This window comes from Macaca mulatta, chromosome 3 (genome assembly GCF_049350105.2).
Source record: "Macaca mulatta isolate MMU2019108-1 chromosome 3, T2T-MMU8v2.0, whole genome shotgun sequence".
NCBI lineage: Eukaryota > Metazoa > Chordata > Mammalia > Primates > Cercopithecidae > Macaca > Macaca mulatta.
In genome coordinates, this window is record NC_133408.1 from 85,309,672 (window position 1) to 85,332,502 (window position 22,831).

Below are 22,831 nucleotides of genomic sequence, written 5' to 3' on the forward strand. Positions count from 1 at the left end.
ATTCTATACACATATGGCTGGATTATTAAACTATTGTCTCTTGTTTCAAGCCCAGCCTTCTATACCTTGCCGTGGATACTGGGCTAAGTCTCTGTAAACTGTATTTCTGCCAAATGGCTCCCTTTTGGGTTCCACGATGAGGCATGCTGGGGAAGAATGGAAGGCAGGAAGGGAGACCAGCCTTGTGTTTACTAAAGCAATGGATTTTTTGCCGTGGCAGGAACATTTGGTTCCAGAATAATTGGTTCCAGTTTCCAGTTCTTTTTTCTCATTCTCAGACCCGACTTAATCGACTTAATTATATCACCTTAAAGGTATAATCATCACCTGGGTAATTTCTGTTTCTCGGAAAACTAAGCCCTATTCTCTGGGTCCCCTCTTCAAAGATTCTGAAGCACCAACGCATGTCAAGCAGTCCTTTCTGACTGGTGTACAAAAGTGCAGTTGACAGCTGGGAGTGGTGTCCAACTCCTGTAATCCCAGCACTTTGGGAGGCCTAGGCTGGTGGATCGCTTGAGCCTAGGAGTTCAAGATCAGCCTCGTCTGCATGGTAAAACCTCATTTCTACAAAAATTGCAAAAATTAACCTGGCATGGTGGTGTGTGACTGTAGTCCCAGCTACTCAGGAGGCTGAGGCAGGAGGATCACCTGAGCCTGGGGGGTCAAGGCTGCAGTGAGCTGTGATCACACCACTGTATTCCAGCCTTGGTGACAAGAACGAGATCCTGTCTCTTAAAAAAATAGCAATTGATAAATCTAATAAGCTTACATCTGGATACCTTGCTATACTCTCACATTTATCATGATTTATATGCAGATTCTTTGAGATTTTCTATATAGACAATCATATTATATATAAATAATGGCAGTTTTGTTTATTCCTTTCTATTCCTATGCCTTTGCCTCTCTTTTCTTTCTTCTTCCTTTCCTCTTACTCTGCTGAATAAGATCTCCAGCATAATGAGGGATAGAGGATATCTATTATGGCCACAGTACATATCCTTGTTTTATTCCTGGCTTTCAAGGGGAGACTTCTAATGTTAAACCATTAATAATATTTATTATTTCCTGTAAGTTTTTTTGTGGACATCATTTATCATGTTAAGGAAATACCAGCCTGGCCAACATGGCGAAAACCCATCTCTACTAAAGATACAAAAATTAGCTAGGTGTGGTGGTGTGTGCCTATAATCCCAGCTACTCGGGAGGCTAAGGCAGGAGAATTGCTTGAACCCAGGGGGCGGAGGTTGCAGTGAGCTGAGATTGCATAAGTGCACTGGGCAAAAGAGCGAGACTGTCTCAAAAAAAAAAAAAAAAAGGAAAAGAAAATAATACACTTATATTCATGATTTGCCAATTTTTTTTATCATATACAAGTGCTGAATTTTTTAAAAGCTTTTTAAAAATGTATTGAGATGATTGTATTTTCTTAAATTTTCTTCTTCTTGAGGAGAATTATATTTATAGATTGCTTTAATGTTAATCCATCTTTGCATTTCTGTGGTTTGTTTATCTCTCTTGGCTGTGTTGTGTTATTCATTCTTGTACATGACTAGATCATATTTACTATTATGTTGTTTAGGATTTTTTAATCTCATTTATGGATAATTAATTTTTTTCCTTTCTCACAGTACCATTTTCTGGTATTGGTATTAAAATAAATTAGAAAGTGTTCTCTCTTTTAGATTGACTGAAAAAAATTTGCATAATATTGGAAAGATCTGTTCTTTGAAAATTTCCTAGAACTTGACTGTAAAACCATCTGAGCTTGATATTTTTGTGGGAAGACTATTGGTTTCTTTAATGGTTAGAGAAGCATTCAAGCTATTTCACCTTGAGTTAGTTTTTTTATAAGCTATATTATTCTCAAATTTTAATCTTATTTTTTTATTTTTGAGACAGCATCTTACTCTGTCACCCAGGCTGGAGTGCAGGGGCACTCTGCAGTGAGGGAGTGCAGTGGCTCACTGCGGCCTTGACCTTCTGGCCTCAGGCTGTCCTCCTGCCTCAGCCTCTCAAGTAGCTAGGACCACAGGCATTCACCACCATGGCTGGCCAATTATTTTTATTATTTGTAGAGATAGGGTCTCCCTATGTTGCCAAGGCTACTCTTGAACTCCTGGGCTCAAGTGATCTGCCCACCTTGGCCTCCCTAAGTTCTGGGATTGCAGGTGTGAACCACTGTGCCCTGCCTAGGATTTTATTTTGTCTACATTTTAAAATGTGTTGGTATTAAGTTGTTCACAGTATTTTCCCCTCTTATCTTTCATTCCTAATTTATTTATTTGTGCATCTGTCTCCCTCTCTTCCTTTTTTTTCTCTTTTCTTTATTCATCTTGGCAGAAATTTGTCATTTTTATAGCGATGTTCTGAAATTCAGCTTCCACCTCCATATTTGGCCAAAATATAACATTAAATTTCTGCTTCAGTCAAACCTTTAGAAATCCAAATAGCCAAATGGCTATTTAAATATCATCTGTACAGCCCTGAATGGTGTGCCATCGGTGATTATTTAATTGCATGGATTAATTACCATAAGAATAATATAGCAAGTATTTATAAAGTTTTCATTATTTTATTGCATCTTAAAAGACAGACATAATGAACCTAGGTCATCTTAGATCAGTAGAAGCCCAAAATGTACCAACTTCCAACAAACAAGACCATTTCCATTATTGTATTATCTTATTCCTGAGGCATGGGAGTCTAAAAGAATGGACATTTCAGGAAAATCCCCAGCCCTCAGTCCATTTAGCAAGCAAATTTGACTTTCTAAAGCTTCTTGCTTCTACTTCTCTCATAGGTGGTTTGTTTTTATTTTTGGTTTTGGACATATTAGCCAGATCTTCCTTTTCCCTAATCTGCATCTTAGACGCTTATATTCTGAAGCCTTCCCTCTCATTCTTTCTTTTCTTTTCTTTTCTTTTCTTTCTTTCTTTCTTTCTCTCTCTCTCTTTCTTTCTCTCTTTCTCTTTCTCTCTCTCTTTCTTTTCCTCTCTTTTTTCCTTCTTTTCTTTTCTTTTTGAGTGCGCTGGCACCGTCGTGGCTCACTGAGGCCTCGATCTCTAGGGCTTAAGCAATCCTTCCACCTCAGACTCCCTAGTAGCTGGGACCACCAGCACACGGCACCATGTCCAGCTAATTTTATTTTTTGTAGAGATGAGGTCTCATTATGTTGCCTGGGTTGGTCTCAGACTCCTGGGTGCAGGCGATCCTCCCATTTTGGCCTCCCAAAGTGCTGGGATTACAGACTTGAACCACTATGCTTGGTCCTATCTTTATAATAATAATAAATGATGCAGAGATGTGAGAATCACTTGAAGCTAGGCATTTGAGATAAGCCTGGACAACATAGCAAAACTCTACAAAAATAAAAACAATTAGCCCAGCATGGTGTTGCGTGCCTATAGTCCCAGCTACTCAGGAGGCTGAGGTGAGAGGATCGCTTGAGCCCAGGAGTTCAAGGCTGCAATGAGCTAGGATCATGCCACTGCACCCTAGCCTGGGCAACAGAGTGAGACCTGTCTCTAAAATAAATAAGTAGTAAGTGGTTATTTCTCATATGGCATTTACTATGTAATAGGCACTGTTCTAAGCACTTTGAAATCATTAAATCATTTTATTCTTATAAAAATATATAAGGTAGTTGTCATCATTATTCCAGTTTTTAGATGAGTAAACAGAGGCACAAAAAAGTAAAATAACTGACTCAAAGGTGATGTGTGAATAAGTAGTGGAGTTGGCATTTGAACCCAGGCAGCCTTCTTCTGGAGTTCTTGTTCTTGACAGTGTCCCCTGATTTTTGTCACCTGGTACCTCTGACCCAGGCACCTGTGGCACCTGAGGCCAATGTGCTCAAAAAGGGTTGAGAATTGCTTGCAGTGATCATATGTTTATAGACCATATTCTTGGGCAAACATGTATATACTCTCAGTCAGAAATGGATTTTCACTGTTTCCAGGAGTCTGTGTTAGAGAAAGGGAAGGGCTGGTTACTCTGCTGTTTGTTCAATACATCTGTAAATGGCCCTTCTGCAGATGAGCTCAAAGCAAATGGGGGTTTCAGAGGACCATTTGTATCAAAGAATGTAAGACAGAAGTGAAACTCTACTGAGAGCTCAACTCTTGAAATCTCCCTGTAGAACAGACTAAGGAGTGGTAAGGAATGCCCACACACTGAGTCCCAAAAGAACCCCACGTGTCACCAAAATGCTGGCTACTCCAATGGAGCCAATAACCTTCCGGGGTTCTTCAAGGGCATGGCAGTCTGCATAGGGAACTGAAGGTTGACATGGGTGGGCTGCCAAGTTTCCTTCCCACAGCAACCTATAAGATAGGTGGATTAACCAAGAGACAAGGTCTATGACTTCATGAGGTGCTAGAAGGGGTTGGATGTCTTGTAATTCTTATCTGAAATGTTTTGGGAGGAGCAGAGGGAGGAGACAGATGAGACTGTCGGGAAAGTGTAAGGATAGCATCCAATTGTTAAGGTTCTAGTCTTTTGGAACTCTGGGACCATTAGTATACAGACCTTCTTGAGAAACAACATTTTTCTAGTCCCACACATCCCCTCCCTTTAAATATGGAGAGAAATAGCTGGAATAGCTGGTCTGACCTAAACAGGCTCCTATCTACAAGAATGTGGAGACGTGTGCACACACGTGCACATGCGCACACTCACTGCTTTCCTTACTTTTAGCCAGAGAGGAGTCACTGAGGGCACTCCATTGACACTGCTTCCTTCCATTAAACACCTAAATCTTAGGCCAGGCATGGTGGCTCACACCTGTAAGCCCAGCACTTTGGGAGGCCGAGGCGGGTGGATCACCTGAGGTCAGGAGTTCGAGACCAGCCTGGCCAACATGGTGAAACCCCGTCTCTACTAAAAATACAAAAACTAGCCAGGCGTGGTGGCATGTGCCTATAATCCCAGCTACTCGGGAGGCTGAGGCAGGAGAATTGCTTGAACCTTGGAGGTGGAGGTTGCAGTGAGTTAAGATTGTGCCACTGCACTCTAACCTGGGCAACAAGAATGAGACTCTGTGTCAAAACAAAACACAAAAACAAAAAAAGTAAGTCTTGGGGTTCAGATTTTTATATAAGTAGGATAGGTGAGGTGGCATGCCTCATGCCTGTCACCCCAAAGCTTTGGGAGGTCGAAGTGGGAGGATCACTTGAGGCCAGGAATTCAAGACAATCCTGCACAACACAATGGGACCCCCATCTCTACAAAACAAACAAACTAACAAACAAAAGTATCTGGATGAAGTTTGTGTGTGCTTGTAGTCCCAGCTACTTGGGAGGCCAAGGTGGTAGGATTGCTTGAGCTCAGTAGGTCAAGGCTGCAGCGAGCCAAGATTGTACCACTGCACCCCAGCCTGGGTGACAGAGTGAGACCCTGTGCCAAGACAACAACAAAAAAGACAAATAGAAAGCAGGGGAAAGTGGTATTGCAGAAGCCAGGGAAATACAGAACTGTAGAATGTATAAGAGGCTGTCCGAAATTCAATGTAACCAAGTTTCTGCTGGATGGGACCTGAAAATGAGGTGCTGATTTGGAGGGAGAACATTGCTGGTAACTTCTGATCCAGGAATACTAAGGGCAAAACAAAATGGTAATGGATTGAAGAGCAAAACCAATGGATCTACTGAATGTAGATTTTATTTAGTTCAGTCAAAACCTCGAGTAAGATTTTAATAGGAAACCAATAAGAAAGAAGGGAATTCCAGCACATGAACGAAGACAGGCATAAAGGCATAGGAAGGGCTTTTTCATCGTTTCATTTTTTAAAGTGAAGTTTTATGTCATGTACTCAATGTGAATTTAATATTCGTTCTCTTTTGAAAATAATTGTTTTTAAACTTTGTCTTTAATTGTGGAATAAAGGGTAAGAGTACGGGAAAAGAATTAGAGCCCCTGGAGTGTATCCTTTGCCGGTCACTTATTTGGCTAACCCTGACCTCAGGGGCCGTTGTTATGAATTATTTTAGCCTGGCATAGAGAAACAACATTTTGCAGTAAAGAAATGCTTGAATAATTAACATTTAATATAAATAAGGGCATATTGTACATCGTCCTTTTTGCTTTCGAGACCATTTTGGGTTAGGCTGTACTCGTGAGCTATAGTCCATCTTTGTCCAAATAGCAATTCAGAGGGTAAAAAGAAAAATGGGAGGAAGCATTAACTCCCTTCCCCTGGCCACCTGTTCTAAACCCTTCTGGAAGCAGCAAAGGACAGAAAGAGCTATCAAAGTATCAGGCTTTCTAAATTGCTAGCAAAGACAGTTCACAAATATCATCTCACCAGAAAAGCTCCAGCATCTTCCCATCCTAGGTTTTCTTCAGTGAAGCAGCAACCACCACAGGAAGCATCTGGAGCGTGGCTGTGGGGTACACAGCAGGTCCGCGTTTTTCAAGGCTTGCTCCACTGTTTTTATTTATTTATTTATTTTAGACAGGGTCTCACTTTGTCACCCAGGCTGGAGTGCAGTGGCATGATCTGGGCTCACTGCAAACTCCACCTCCCAGGTTCAAGTGATTCTCATGCCTCCTGAGTAGCTGGGAACACAGGCTTGCACCACCATGCCCAGCTAATGTTTGTATTTTTATTAGGTTGGTGCAAAAGCAATTGCGTTTTTTTGCCATTACTTTTAATGGTAAAAAAATCACAATTGCTTTTGCACCAACCTGATAGTAGAGACAGGGTTTTGCCACGTTGGCCAGGCTGATCTTGAACTCCTGGCCTCAAGCAATCCGCCCACCCCGGCCTCCCAAAGTGCTGGGATTATAGGCATGAGCCGCCACACCCAGCCCATTGTTTTTATTTATAACCCTAAGACTATCCCTCAAACCCTTCCCAAGCTCTGCCACTACCCTATTTAGAATCTCTTCATTTCTGTGTGGCTGTCTTAACGAGGCTAGAATCTGTAACGAAGACATTTGTGAGGGAAACAGGCAGAGCTTAAATATTATGGAGACTTTCCATCATTTGGATGCATTCTAGCCATATCTTTAATTACTTGTAAATATAATTGGGAGTTATTTTTTCCCCCTGATTCTGTCAGTCAGCCATATAGCTCTCCATTCATCTTGTCGACCAAGATGCTTAAAACTTTTTGAGTATGGCTGGGTGCGGTGGCTCACGCCTGTAATCCGAACAGTATGGGAGGCCAAGATGGGTGCATCACCTGAGTTCAGGAGTTCGAGACCAGCCTGGCCAACATGGCGAAACCCGTCTCTACTAAAAATACAAAAATTTGCCAGGTGTGGTGGCACACGCCTGTAGTCCCAGCTTCTCGGGAGGCTGAGGCAGGAGAATCACTTGAACCCGGGAGGTGGAGATTGCAGTGAGCCGAGATTGCGCCATTGCACTCTAGCCTGGTGACAGAGCAAGACTCCATCTCAAACAACAACAACAAAAAGAAAACCAACCAAACAACAACAACAACAAAAAAAACATTTTGAGTATGTATGACATGGACCTTCTTCCTGTTTTTAAAGCTTCTTACTACATACAAATGTAGCTTTCATGAGTATATATACATTTCGCTACAAATGACTATTGGTTTTATTCTAACACAATAGATTTCCTTTTACAAGATGCCTACCTCTTCATTTTCTTATACTCTCCTCATTTTTCAGACCCAGAATCTCCACAAAATGCCTTACTCTACTATTCAGTAGGAAAGTAGTAACGTTTAACCCCTATGAAACATCTCCGGGTCAGATTTCAGTCCCAGTGATGCCAGAACCACGGAGCGAAGGTGGTTACAACTGAGTGATGTAATTCCCTAGAGACGTGGGTTTTCTTTGTCTCAAGTCTGGCAGCCTAATTAATATGCTGAGAACACCTTAACTCTACCTGGGCTTGAGACATTCACAGAAGATGACTTTCAGCTCCCTGCAGGAGCAGCTGAAGGAGCCCGGGCCTTGCTTTTTACCAATCTTGACATCATCTCTCAGTCTGCAGACCATCTTTCCATTTTATCACACTGTTGACATCCTCCTTCAAGAGCTTCACTTCACAAAAAAATGTGGTGCTCGCTTTTGTCTTCTTAGTCTCATGAAGCATTGGGATAAAAGCCTGAAAGCATTGCATCTAAAGAGTTAAAATAATTTGCATGGCAGAATCTCAAATCTCGATGCTTCTCTCTGCCAAACAGGGAGAAAAAAAGAAAGCAATAAGGAGGAAGGGAAAGCGGGAACATCACTATTAGAAAATCAATCAGTTCCTGGAAAATAATCCTCTTAAATCCTTTCCTAAAGGTGGGGAGAGCCCTCTTATCAGGGTTTTCAGTGAAATCTATAGCAAGGTCTGGCAACTCTCTCATGGTTGATAGTCCACATTTAGTCCTATTTATCTGGATTTCAGGATCATCCTATGGAAATGATCCACTAGTACAATTATGGGAGCACTTAGTAATTTTATCCCTTTACTCATTAATATTAATTAGTGCTTGGAGGGGAAAGAGGACAGGGAGCAGCTTCTCATATCCAAACTAATTAACTTCGTCTAGCTTGTATGAAAGTGAGAAAGCACTTTATTAAAAACCATAAGGTAAGCTCTCAAGGGACTTTTATTTTCTGCTTAGGCTAAACTATGATAACATTTGGCTCTTAGTGAGCTCCCTAAAATTGCCAGAAAGGATACAAAAAACTGTGACCAGGAGATTAAAGGCTCCTGCATGGTTTCCAAGACACCCACTGTATTGGTGGTAACGTACATTTGATGTTTTTATGCTATTCTAGAAAATGAAGGGTAGTTTCCAAGCCACCTATTTAGGACATAATAATGCTAGAAATGACAAGGAAGATTAAGGCAACAGTAGTCATTGTTATTTCTTTTTAGTAATAGATATTGATATATCATCTATTGACACTGAAGTGGTGAGTTAAAATCCTTTTTAATCTAATGCCTAAAAAATGTATTTGTCTCCCAGTTAGAATTGGGAACATTTAAAATTATTTATTTATTTTTTGAGACTGAGTCTCACTCTGTAACCCAGGCTGGAGTGCAGTGGTGCAATCTCGGCTCACTGCAACCTCTGCCTCCCAGGTTCAAGTGATTCTCCTGCCTTAGCCTCCTGAGTAGCTGGGCTACCACGCCAGGCTAATTTTGTATTTTTAGTAGAGACGGGGTTTCACCATATTGGCCAGGCTGGTCTCAAACTGCTGACCTCAGGTGATCCACCCACCTCGGCCTCCCAAAGTGCTGCAATTACAGGCATGAGCCACCACACCTGACTGGAATATTTTTTAAATCAAAGATTTCATTAGACATCTGCTGAATCCCACATTCTCTGACTTTTTTTTCCAATTTTTCTTTTTCTTTTTTTTGTTTTTTTTTGAGACAGTGTCTCATTCTGTCACCCAGGCTGAAGTGCAGAGGCGCAATCATGGGCTCACTGTAGCCTTGACTTCTCAGGCTCCCATGATTCTCCCACCTCAGCTTCCCAAGTAGCTGGGACCACAGGCATGCATACCACCATTAGCCTGGCTAATTTAATTTTTTTTTTTTTTTTTTTTTGAGACAGAGTTTTGCTCTTGTTGCCCAGGCTGGAGTGCAATGGTACAATCTTGGCTCACTGCAACCTCTGCCTCCTGGGTTCAAGTGATGCTCCTGCCTCAGCCTCCTGAGTAAATGGGATTACAGGCATGCACCACCACGCCTGGCTAATTTTTTGTATTTTTAGTAGAGACAGGGTTTCACCACGTTGGCCAGGCTGGTCACAAACTCCTGAGCTCAAGTGATCCACCCACCTTGGCCTCCCAAAGTGCTAGGATTACAGGTGTGAGCCACCGCACTGGGCCGTGCCTGGCTAATTTTTGCATTTTGGGTACAGATGGGGTTTCACCATGTACTGTTGGTCTCAAACTCCTGAGCTCAAGTGATACATCTGCCTTGGCCTTCCAAAGTGCTGGGATTTTTAATTTTTGTGCATACATAGTAGGTATATATATTTATGGGGTAAGTGTTAGGCCATTCTCGCATTGCTATAAAAGAATACCCGAGACTGGCTAATTTATAAAGAAAAAATATTCAATTGGCTATGGTTCTGTAGGCTAACAGGAAGCATAGCACCAACATCTGCTTCTGGTGGGGCCTCAGGAAGCTTACAATCATGGTGGAAGGCCAAGGGGGAACAAGTATCTCACGTGGCAGGAGTGGGAACAAGAGAGAGCTGGGGAGATAGGACACACTTTAAACAACCAGATCTCCTGAGAACTCACTCAGTACCTTGAGGACAGCACCAAGACATCAGGGATCCATCCTTATGACCCAGACACCTCCCACCAGGGACCACCTCCAACACTGGGATTATATTCCAACAAGAGATTTGGGCAGGGGCATATATCCAAACTATATCAGGGTACATGAGATATTTTGATACAGGCGTACAATGCATAATAATCACATCAGGGTAAATGGGGTATTTATCCACCTCAAGCATTTATCCTTTCTTTGTATTACAAACAATGCAATTATACTCTTTCAGTTATTTTTAAATGTATAATAAATTATTGTAGACTGTAGTCACTCTGTTGTACTGTATCTTATTTGTCTATTTATAGTTTTGTACCCATTAACAATCCTCCCTTCACCCTACTATACTTTCCAGTCTTTGATAACCATCATTCTGCTCTCTATCTCCATGAGTTCAGTTGTTTTAATTTTTAGCTCCTACAAATAAGTGAGAACATATGAAGTTTGTCTTTCTGTACCTGGCTTATTTTACTTAACATAATGACCTTCAGTTCTATCCATGTTATTGCAAATGACAAGTTCTCATTGTTTTCTGTGGCTGAATAGTGCTCCATTGTGTGTGTATACCACATTTTCTTTATCCACTCATCTGTTGATGGACACTTAGGTTGCTTCCAAATCTTGGCTATTGTGAATAACGCTGCAATAAACATGAAAGTGCAGATATCTCTTTGATATACTGATCTCTTTTCTTTTGGGTAGATGCCTAGCAATGGGATTGCTGGATAAGTGGTAGCTCTATTTTTAGGTTTTTGAGGAACCTCCAAACTGGTCTCCTAGGGTTGTACTAATTTACATTCCCACCAACAGTGTATGAGGGTTCCCTTTTCTCCATATCCTCACCAGTGTTTGTTATTGCCTGTCTTTTGGATAAAAATCATTTTAACTGGGGTGTGATAATATATCATTGTAGTTTTATTTGTATTTCTCTGATTATCAGTGATGTTATGCACCTTTTCATATGTCTGTTTGCCATTTGTATGTCTTCTTTTGAGAAATGTCTATTCAGATCTTTTGCCCATTTTTAAATCCGATTACTAGATTTTTTTCCTATAGAGTTGTTTGAGCTCCTTATATATTCTGTTTATTAATCCCTTGTCAGATGAGTAGTTTGCAAATATTTTCTTCCATTACATGGGTTGTCTCTTCACTTTGTTCATTGTTTACTTTGCAGTGCAGAAGGTGCTTAATTTGATGTAATCCTATTTATCCATTTTTCCTTTGGTTTCCTGTGCTTATGGGGTATTATTCAAGAAATCTTTGCCCTATCCAAAGTCCTGGAGAATTTCCCTGATGTTTTCATACTTTGAATTTAGTAGTTTCATAGTTTGTAGTCCTAGATTTAAGTCTTTAACCCATTTTGACTTGATCTTTGTATATGGTGAGAGATAAAGGTCTAGTTTCATTCTCTTGCCTGTGGATGTCTAGTTTTCCCAGCACCATTTAATGAAGAAAGAGTCCTTTCTCCATTGTATGCTCTTGGCACCTTTGTTGAAAATGAATTCATTGTAGATGTATGGATTTCTTTTGGTGTTCTCTTTTCTGTTCTGTTGGTCTATGTGTCTGTTTGTATGCCAGTACCATGCTGTTTTGGTTACTTTAGCTCTGTAGTATAATTTGAAGTCAGGCAATGTGATTCTTCCAGTTTTTTTTTTTTTTTTTTTCCTCAATATAGCTTTGATTATTCTGGGTCTTCTGTGTTTCCATATAAATTTTAGGATTGTTTTTTCTATTTCTGTGAAGAATGTCATTTTTTTTTTAGTAGGAATTGCATTGAATCTATAGATTGCTTTGGACATTTTAACAATCTTTCAAACCATGAACATGGAATACCTTTCAAATTTTTTGTGTGTCCTTTTTAATTTCTTTCATCAATGTTTTATAGTTTTCATTGTAAAACTCTTTCACTTCTTTGGTTAATTCCTAGGTATTTAATTTTATTTGTAGCTATTGTAAATGGAATTACTTTTTAAATTTCTTTTTCAGATTGTTTGCTGTTGACATATAGAAATGCTACAGAATAGCGGCCGGGCGCGGTGGCTCAAGCCTGTAATCCCAGCACTTTGGGAGGCCGAGACGGGCGGATCACGAGGTCAGGAGATCGAGACCATCCTGGCTAACACGGTGAAACCCCGTCTCTACTAAGAAATACAAAAAACTAGCCGGGCGAGGTGGCGGGCGCCTGTAGTCCCAGCTACCTGGGAGGCTGAGGCCGGAGAATGGCGTGAACCCGGGAGGCGGAGCTTGCAGTGAGCTGAGATCTGGCCACTGCACTCCAGCCTGGGCTACAGAGTGAGACTCCGTCTCAAAAAAAAGAAATGCTACAGATTTTTCTATGTTAATTGTGTATCCTGCAAATTTGCTTAATTTGTTTATCGGTTCTAATAGTTTTTTGGTGGATCCTTTAGGTTTTTCCAAATACAAGATCATATCATCAGCAAACAAGGAAAATTTGATTTTTTCCTTTCCAAGTTAGATAAATGCCCTTTTTCTCTTTCTCTTGTCTGATTGCTCTAGCTAGGACTTTCAGTACCATGTTAAATAACAGTAATTAAAGTGGGCATCCTTGTAATGGTTCAGACCTTAGAGGAAAGACTTTCAGTTTTTCCCCACTCAGTATCATACTAGCTGTGGGTCTGTTATATATGATTTTTTTTATGTTGAAGTATATTCCTTCTATAACCAGTTTTTTGAGGGCTTTTATCATGAAGGGTTACTGAATTTTAATCAAACACTTTTTTGCATCAATTGAAATGATCATATGGTTTTGTCATTCATTCTGTTGATATGATGTGATCATTGATCCGAATATGCTGAACCATCCTTGCATTCCACAAATAAATCCCAGTTGTGCATGATGAATGATCTTTTTAATGTGTTGTTGAATTTGGTTTGCTAGTATTTTGTTGAGGATTTTTGCATCAGCTCTCATCAGGGATATTGGCTTGTAGTATTTTTGTTTTTGTTTTTGTTTTTGCTTTTGTTTATTGATGTGTCTTTAGTTTTGATATCAGGGTAAAACTGGCCTCATAGAATGAGTTTGGAAGAATTCTCTCCTCTCTATTTTTCAGAATAAGTTGAGTAGGATTGGTATTAGTTCTTGTTTGGTGAAATTCAGCAGTGAAGCTATCAGGTCCTAGGCTTTTCTTTGCTGGAAGTCTTTATTGTGGCTTCCATCTCATTACTTGTTATTGGTCTGTTCAGGTTTTGAATTTCTTCATGGTTTAATCTTGCTAGGTTGCATATATCTAGGAATTACCCATTTCTTCTAGTTTTCCAATTTATTAGCATATAGTTGCTTGTGGTAACCTCTAATGATCCTTTGAATTTCTGCAGCATTGGTTGTAATGTCTCCTTTTTCATCTTTGATTTTGTTTATTTGGGTGTTCTCTATTTTTTTTTCTAAGTCTGGCTAAATATTTTTCTATTGTGTTTATTTTTTCAAAAACCAACTTTTCATTTTATTGATCTTTTGAACTGTTTTCTTTGTTTCAATTTCATTTATTTCTGCTCTAATCATTATTATTTCTTTTCTTTTACAAATTTTGGCCCATTTGGTCTGTAGTGCAGATTAAGCTCAAAGTTTCTTTGTTGATTTTCTGTCTGGATGATCTGTCCAATGCTGAAAGTGTGGTGTTGAAGTCTTTAGCTATTATTGTATTGGGGTCTAGAGCTCTCTTTAGCTCTAATAATATTTGCTTAATATTTCTGGGTGCTCCAGTGTTGAGTGCATATATACTCACAATTCTTATTATCTCTTCCTGAATTGACCCCTTTATTGTTATAAAGAGACCTCTTTGTCTCTTTTTATGGTTTTTGTCTTGATGTCTACTTTGTCTGATGTAAGTATAACTACTGCTGCTCTTTTTTGGTTTCTATTTGCTTGGAATGTGTTTTTCCATCCCTTTATTTTCAGTCTATGTGTGTCTTTATAGGTGAAGTATGTTTCTTGTAGGCAACAGGTCTTTGGTTTTTTTTTTTTTTTTTAATCCATTCAGAAACTCTGTGTCTTTTGAATGGAGAGTTTAGTCCATTTACATACAATGTTATTATTAATAAGTAAGAATTTACTCCTGCCATTTGTGTTATTTTCTAGTTGTTTTGTGGTCTTCTCTTACTTTTTTCCTCCCTTCCTGTCTTCCTTTTAAGGAAAGGAATTTTCTGGTGATATATTTTAGTATCTTGTTTTTTAGTTTTTGTATATTCATTGTATTTTTTAATTTGAGGTTACTATGAGGCTTGCAAATAATATCTTATAACCCATTATTTTAAACTGATGACAATTTAACTGTGTATTTTCAAATAGCCTATCTTCAAGCTCACTAATTCTTTCTTCTGCTTGATCAGTTCTGTTGTTAAGAAACTCTGATGCATTCTTCAATATATCAATTGCATTTGGTAACCCCAGAATTTTTGCTTGATTCTTTTAAATCATTTCAATCTCTTTATTAAATTTATCAATAGGATTTTGAGTTCCTTCTCTGTGTTATCTTAAATTTCACTGAGTTTCCTCAAAACAGCTATTTCAAATTCTCTGTCTAAAAGTTCACATATCTCTGTCTCTCCAGGATTGGTTTCTGGTGCCTTTTTTAGTTTATTTGGTGAGGTTTTGTTTTCCTGAATGGTCTTGATGCTTGTGGGTGTTTATCAGTGTCTGAGCACTGAAGAGTTAGGTATTGTAGTATTCACAGTCTGAGTTTGTTTGTACATGTCCTTCTTGGAAAGGCTCTCTAGGTATTTAAAGGTACTTGGGTATTGTGATCTATGTTTTTGGTCACTGCAGTCATATCTGCATTAAGGGGCACCCCAAGCCCAGTAATGCTGTGGCTCTTTCAGACTCATAGGAGTACTGCCTTAGTGGTCTTGGATAAGATCCAGAAGAATTCTCTGGATGCCCAGGCTGAAACTCTCATTCTCTTCCCTTACTTTGTCTCAAATAGGTGGAGTCTCTTTCTGTGCTGAGCTGCCTGGAGCTGGGAGAAGGGTGACAGAAGCACCCCTGTGGCCACCACCACTGGGACTGCATTGGTTTGGACCTGAAACCAGCATAGCTCTGGGTCTCACCCAAGGCCCACTGTAACCACTACCTTACTCCTGCCTATGTTTGCTCAAGGCCCTAGGGCTCTATAGTCAGCTTCAGGTAAAGCCAGCCAGGCTTGCATCCTTTCCTTTAGGGTGGTGAGTTCCTCCTAGTCCTCGGCAGGTTTAGAGATGCCATCTGGGAACAAGGGCCTGGAGTCGGAAACCTTAGGAATCTACCTGGTGCTTTATCTTACTGTGGCTGAGCTGCCACCAAAATCACGAGACAAAGTCCTTCCCACTCTTCCCTCCCCTTTCGACAAGCAGAGGAGTATCTTGCCATGGCCACCACCACAAACCCATGGGGAGTCCTGCTAGGCTACTACAAGTGTTCACTCAAGGCCCAAAAGCTCTTCAGTCAGCTTGTGGTGAATGCTTCCAGGCTTTGGACTCACCTTTCAGAATAGTGGACTCCCCTTTGGCCCAGGGCAGGTCCAAAAATGACACCCAAGAGCCAAGGACTGGAATCAGTGATTTCAAGAGCCTGCTTGGTACTCTACCTCACTGTGGCCAAACTGGTACCTGAACTGCAAGAAAAAGTTCCCTTTACTCTTCCCTCTTCTTTTCTCTAGAAGAAGGAGTATTTCTCCATAGCCACCACAACTGGGAGTGTACTGGGTCACATCTGAAGCCATCATGTCTCAGAGTCTCTCTCAAGGCCCATGATGTGTACTACCTCATTATTGCTGCTGATTATTTAGGGCCCAAGGGCTCTTTAGTCAGCAGGTTATGAATCCTGCCAGTACTGGGTTCTTTCCTTCAAGGCAGAAGTTTCCCTTCTGGCCCAGGGAATGTCTAGAAATGTATCTGGGAGCTAGGGCCTGGAATGAGTGCCTCAGGTCCCTGCCCAGTGCCAGATCCTACTGTGGCTGAGCTGGAATCCAAGTTGCAAGACAAAGCCCTCTTTATTCTTTCTTTTCATTAAGCCAAAGGAAGGAGTGTCTTTTGAAGCTGCAAGCTGTGCTACCTGGGGTTGTGGATGGGGAGGCACAAGCACTCCCTTGGTCACCCTGGCTGGTGTCTCACTAGGTCACATGCCCCACAAGTTCACTGGGTCTGAGCCCAGCACAGCACTAGGACTTGCCTAGGAGTTGCAGTCCTTGTGGCCTAGACTGCCTTTCAAATTTATTTATGTCCCCACAGCACTTTAGCCTGTGGTGGCGAGGCTCACTGAAACTCAAGTTCAGACCATTGGGATGGACTATTCCCCTTTGGTTAGCGCCGGTGTAAATGCTACCTCCAAGGGTGTCGGCTGAGTTCTGCCTGGTGTTGTTTTCTGTTGTGACTGGGCAGCACTGAGTTCCAACGCAAAGTCCCACAGTCACCACGCTGTCACTTCCCTAAGCACACAGATTCTGTTTCTGTACCATGCAGCCACTGCTGGGGGATGGGGAGGGATAGTGCCAGTGATTCAAGACTGTCTTTCCTACCCTCTTCAATGCCTCTTTCTGTGATATGAAATTAAAACCAGGTACTGTGATCACTCACCTGATTTTTGGTTCTTACAAAGGTGCTTTTTTTGTGTGTGAATAGTTGATCAATTTGGTGTTCCTATGGGGAGAATGACTAGTGAAGGCTTCTATTCAGCCGTCTCCAATCTTAGATGTATATCTAATACTCTATGAATAAAATGTCATAAAAAAGGACGATCACAAATATGTAAAATTTGGTGTGCAATTGGAAGCTACATATTTCACACATTTTTTACTGTGATATTCATTGATTAAATGAATATCCTTTTTTTACCAGTTCGATTGAGTACTATGTAAAAGGAGCTAAATTAAGCTCTAAAACTTCAGAAATAAATACAAAATTCCAGAAAATAAGTTATCGCAGTTTTTACTTTTATTTATGTTTGATGTGAATGTATGTCTTTTGAGAAGCAGACACCAAGAAAGGATTAAACATGCAAGGATTTTATTGAGTTATAAAATAGGAAGTGGAGAGAGAGCTGGGAAAAGCTGAAAGAGCTGTCAGACTGCATTGCAATCCTGGCCCTGAATGAAGGAGAGAGGGAAGAATGACTGGATGGGAGACATTCTAGACCCCATGTGGTAATAATGAAGGTTCAGCAAGACTCAAGGGGTCCTTGAGGCACAGTTGGCTGTCAGAGGAGTCCTATGTCTCCCCAAAATGGGGCTGTCCCTGCCGTACTCAGCTGCTGGCTGGAAACAGCCCATGGGAAGTGTTGCTTTGGGTCAAACATGGCAATTAATTTAAAAATGAGTGATTGGGCTCTTGCTCAAATGTGTTCCATGTACTTAAGGCTGCAAAATGAATTTTCATGGCTGCCATACACTTTGTTCACTTTTTAATTGAAACATTACCCAGTGTAATTCATCTTCCTTACTGATAATAAAAATTAAACCTTATTTATGCCCAAATCATAAGATAAAATGTTGATTTTCTGTTTTGTAAAATTAGATTCAGGGAACGTGACTGTGAAATCCCTGAAATATCAAATTCTTCAGTCCAACGTCTAAACATATTTGTGATTTGTGTAGTTGGTAGTTGATTCCAACCTGAAGGCAATAAAATGTGTTTGTAAAACAAGAGCAAAGCTTTAAAATCCTTCACAGGAAAGTAACCTGCAAAATACAGGCTACAGAGCAAAACTTTGGTGATATCCTATTACTTTTATTTCTTCTACATTCTGAGTTGGTATCTTTGAATTGGTAACAAAGTTGGTGTCTTTCCATTGTTGAAATCAATGTTATTGTGAATGCAAAACATTTTCAAGCCTCCCTGGTATTTTTTACTTTGTGTATCAGTCTAGTTTGAGGCCATTGAGTTTTATTGACTTCTTGACAGTTTGGTGCTCAATTTTTTTTTTGTTCTTTGCTTGCAAGAATTCTCAAGTCTCAGATGGCTTTGCTAGCTTAAGTATTTGTTTATGTTTTAAATACTTTTGAAATAGAAGTTTTGAAGGATATGTCATTTGGTGGAAAGACCACAGTCTTTGAGGTCAAACAGATTGTATTGGGTTCTCACTTCTACAACTTATTTTTTTTTCTTTTTAAAGATCAGATTTGGAGAAAACAAAAAACCCACAACCCAAAAGGATGGGATTTTACAACTCAAGACATCTCCCAGGTAATAAGTCTACAGATTACGAATCATTTTCGTAGAAGATAACTTTGTACAAATTTTACATGCATTCAGGAGCAGGATATTAATGCCAATTTCTGTTTTAACGGGGGGCAAGGTAGGGGAGAGGGAAAAACATTTTGGATATAACTATTTGGAAGGTGAGTAGAAATGAAGAGGGCAAACCCTAGCTTTTCAATATCTACAATCAATGTTTTGTTTTGTTTTTCAAGAAAAAAAATTAAAAAAAACCTTTCAATCTTTAGTATCTCTTTAAAAGCCCACTTCTTAGCTATTAGTCAATCCACACCAATTATTTAAATTCACTTGGTACACACCTTTGTCCACTGGGTAAATTATATTCATTATGTCCACTGCTGCAGCATGCATAAACCAACATCTCTACATGGCCTAATCTAGGACTGATGGGAGAAGTGCTTGCAAACCAAGATCAAGGTGTCATTTCTCTGCTATTACTGTCTACCAAGCTGATCCCTACAAAAATGCACATAAAATCAGGCAGATTTAGCTACTGTGTTGCAAGATAAACCAGGACCTTGTTAAATAGTTCTCTCCATTGCCATTTATTCTCTCAAGGGAAACTTAAAAGAAAAGAAAAAAAGAAAAAGGAAAAAAAACAACACATTAGTCTGGCCACCTCATAAATCCAACAAGCATTGGTGTGGCATTTCAGTAGAAAAGGAAACTTGTTGGGGGAAAAAAACCCATCAAGGTTGTAAGAAAGGCTCCCAATTTAACCGTCTCTGTCCCTATTTATCCACCTTAATTCACCACCCAAGACCATCCATTATTCTAGAGCACCCTGATCTATAAAAGGGGTGAAAGGATCAGGAGAAGGCAAGGAATGAGAACCAAAAGACATCAAGGAACTGATTTGCTTGAAAAAAGCAGTGATTCTTCCTTTTCCAGTTCTCCATGGCTGAGAGAGACAATGCCCAAGAGATTATCCATGTGACTTAGAGACTGCTTATTTATTGCATTACTTTAGACAAGCTGACAAATCTTTCTGAACTTGCTTCCTCCTCTGCAGTTTAGGGACAGCAATTTCTACTTTGTAGGTTGCTGTGTGACAGAGGTGAGGCAGCATACACAAGTTAATCCTGAGGCTCCCCATCCAGACTGTTGTGTTACCCAGTGTTTTGCCTTCCTCTCACTTGGGGTCACTAGAAACATGCAGATCCCAAGCTTGGCCAGAAGAATTGCCCAGGTGCCAAGAACAGTCCCTTAGCAGCTTGCTGCACAATGCCTGAGCTGAGAGGGCCATAGCCTATTGGCCTCCTGGGGTCTTGCTGTGCTCTTGTAATCCTTCCTTCAGCCCATGTGTCAAATGCTACTCCATGCTCTTGTTTCCACAGTGATCCTATAATTATAGTGGTGGGAGGGAATATAGTCCAGAAAGGACCAGGAGGGTGAGAAGCAAGGCCCTCAATGGCCCCATTCACCTGGACCTTTAGCAGTCACTGGTCTACTGTCAGTGGGTTCTAGCCATCAGGGGTCTACCATGAGGCAAGACCCCTCTTCTTGTCCTACTGCCAATTCATCTTCTCCTGTAAGTGCTCCCTCAGTCAAGGCTCTCATATCCATCAGATTCTGCTCTTACAATCTTGCCCACTCCACTCTATTAACCATGCATTCTGAAATTTCCACTTCCCCCATTCCCTCAATTACATACCCTCAGAGGCAGAGGGTCCCAACAGTGCTGGGCACATGCAGCTTAGAAGCTGAGTAAATGCCCCTTCGCCTGTCCCCTTGTGTCCCAGAAGCTAGGTGGTCTGTGTAGTTGGAGTGCCATGTCAGCTCTGTGGTGTTCATCATACTGCCCCGTGTGAGATTCTCCTGCAAGTTGGTCTCTGAGAGACTAGCTGAGTTGGATATTTCTTCAAGACTCTAAAAAATAGGACATTTACTGAAATAATTTTTTAATCCTTTTTACTGAATATGTAGAGGTGCAGTATTTGTTTGTGTGCTTAGTCCTCAATCTGTTTGCATTTTCATGAATAAAGTCGTAGAAAGAAATACATAGCTGAGCCATGCAATGCTTCCGGGTTGTGGGAATTATGCATTCTTTAGACCATGGGGAATCTGAAGGGAGAGGCATTTGTTACTTGTGTGCTGCTGGTTTGGCTCCCTCAGTGTCTTGTATCTAACAGGACACAGTTTCAGTTGCAACAAGGGGCCCTGGTGGGTAGACGGGCTCTCAAAGGGCTGTTAACATATCCAAGTACATGATGACCTGAACAACCCAAAGGTTATTTCTGATGTAAGTGTCCAGGGATGGAGATTGTGTGTTGAGAGCTAGGGCCAGGATGACGGTGAGGTGAGTAGGCACCTGGCTTGGGTGCAAAATTTGTAAAGAATATTTTAATGCAATATTTTTTTAAAACTCAAATGAAAAAAATTCATGTTGGACAAAATATAAAAATTCTAAATAAAGAGAGGATCAGTAATGGTGCTATGTTGAGCCATATTTGAGCCTGTAGTGAAAGGAAAAATCAGTTATACCTATCCAGTTTTCACTTAAAAATTTTATATTTGATTCATCATGAATTTTTTGCATTCATTTGATTTTCCAGATCACATTAAAATATTATTTTTCATGAAAACAAAAAAATAAAATTAAAATTAAAAAACCAAAAAAAAAAGAAAATATAAGAACGAAAATATATGATAATAATATTAAATTATTAGTTCTGACCCTTCTGAGAGCCATTGGATTTAAAAAGCATTCCTTTTGCTTCCTTTAAATCTTTCATTTTGTTTTCTTTAATCTTCTCCTGACTGGTAAAAGGCGATTACGGCCCAAGGGCCACAAAACTTCTATATATCAGAAACCATATTGACAATATTTAATATTAATTTGCATGTGATTTATTTTTGGTTTTGTAAATCAATCTTTTTCTGTACCAGAAATCCTTCAGGGGAAAGTCGAATACTACTAGAGTAGATTAATAATGAAAACAATAAATGATTTTTAAAAATAGAGTTTTAAGTACTCTAAACCTTCTGGGTATTTTTAAATAATGGCCTTATTTTTCACTTCAACACATTTTCCAAGTGGAGTGGTACGCACCTTGTCTATGAGATTATCACCTGGCATATTTCAGACTCCCACCATTGGAAGCCATCATAAGTCTGTAACCTGTGGGGGTGCGGCAGCTGTTAGGAAGAGCGATCTTCACCCCACACCTCATATCATAAGGAGGGTGTGATATGTTGGGAAGTGCACAGGATTCATGAGCAGAAGACATCAATTCTTCCCTCATTTATAACTCATTACCTGGCTGGGCTTCAACTTCTCTAAGCTTGATTAGCCCATCCTTGCAATGGGAATAACAACAGCTTTTTTTCCAGGGTTGTTGGAAGGGAAAAAAGAGGAATTATAGGAGAAAGAGCTTTGCAAACTGCCAAAACGCTCTCCAAATTAAGCAAGCTCTGTCTTGATCAATGCCCACCCACAGGGATGGCTCCTCTTGGCTGGAAACTAAAGCGTACTTCTCTGCTAGAGAGATTATCTGTCATCTAGGTTGCATTATCAGCTGTAGTATGCTATTCTAAAACACACTAAACCTATAAAGGAAATGAAAGGAAATCCTGAGAGGTCTTCATGGAAAAGTTCTTGCTTATAAAGTGCAAAGTAATCATAGAGTGTGACCTCCAACAAAGCTTCCTGAGAAAGGTATAATGACTTCAAATGAACTCTAGTTAATTCTACAAAACTTTCCTTAATTGGCAGTGTGAAAAAGTGAACAAAGAAGTGGATTATGCCCCATGAAGAAGATAATTGCTTCTTCAGGAAATGCAAAGGTTGTACCAATTCCTGGAACTAAGCCAATGCATCTTCAACTAATTGGACTTGCAGTTGGTCATCTCAACTTTAAGTGTCCTAGCTTTTGCAGACTGAAATAATCCCTTAATATGTCTAACTGAAGCACAAAAAAGATAAAATTATCCTTTAAGATTTTCATCTGTCATAGTCTGGGCATGGTGGCTCACTCCTGTAATCCCAATACTTTGGGAGGCCAAGGCAGAAAGATCACTTGAGGCCAGGAGTTTGAGACCAGCCTGGGCAACATAGAAAGACCCTGTCTCTACATAAATAATTTATTTTTTATAGACATATTTTTATCTGTCATATATATAGACATCATTTTTGAAGAGTGATTATTTTTCAAAACAAACAAAAACAGCCGAATTCAGAGACTGCCAGTTTCATTGATTTCACAGCCCTTACCTGGTCAGTGAGCAGGTGGTATAAGAAGATCTGGTCTTTGGTTAAGCTGATGGCAATGCTGTGTGGCAAGGGAAAAATATTCATTCTTCACTGACTGCACCATAGGATGTGCTATGTTTGAATCTGAAGCTAGAAGTGGATCAACTCCT

General features: G+C 40.1%; 1 long non-coding RNA gene across 1 annotated transcript in view; it reads left to right on the forward strand.

The window, feature by feature from the left end:
• Positions 1-22,141, forward strand: part of LOC114676928 (uncharacterized) — a 49,827-nt gene extending 27,686 nt beyond the window's left edge. Inside the window, exon 5 of the long non-coding RNA XR_013415380.1 lies at positions 18,366-22,141. This is a non-coding gene — a long non-coding RNA (uncharacterized LOC114676928). The remainder of the gene's footprint in view (positions 1-18,365) is intronic.
• Positions 22,142-22,831: the final 690 nt, after the last annotated feature.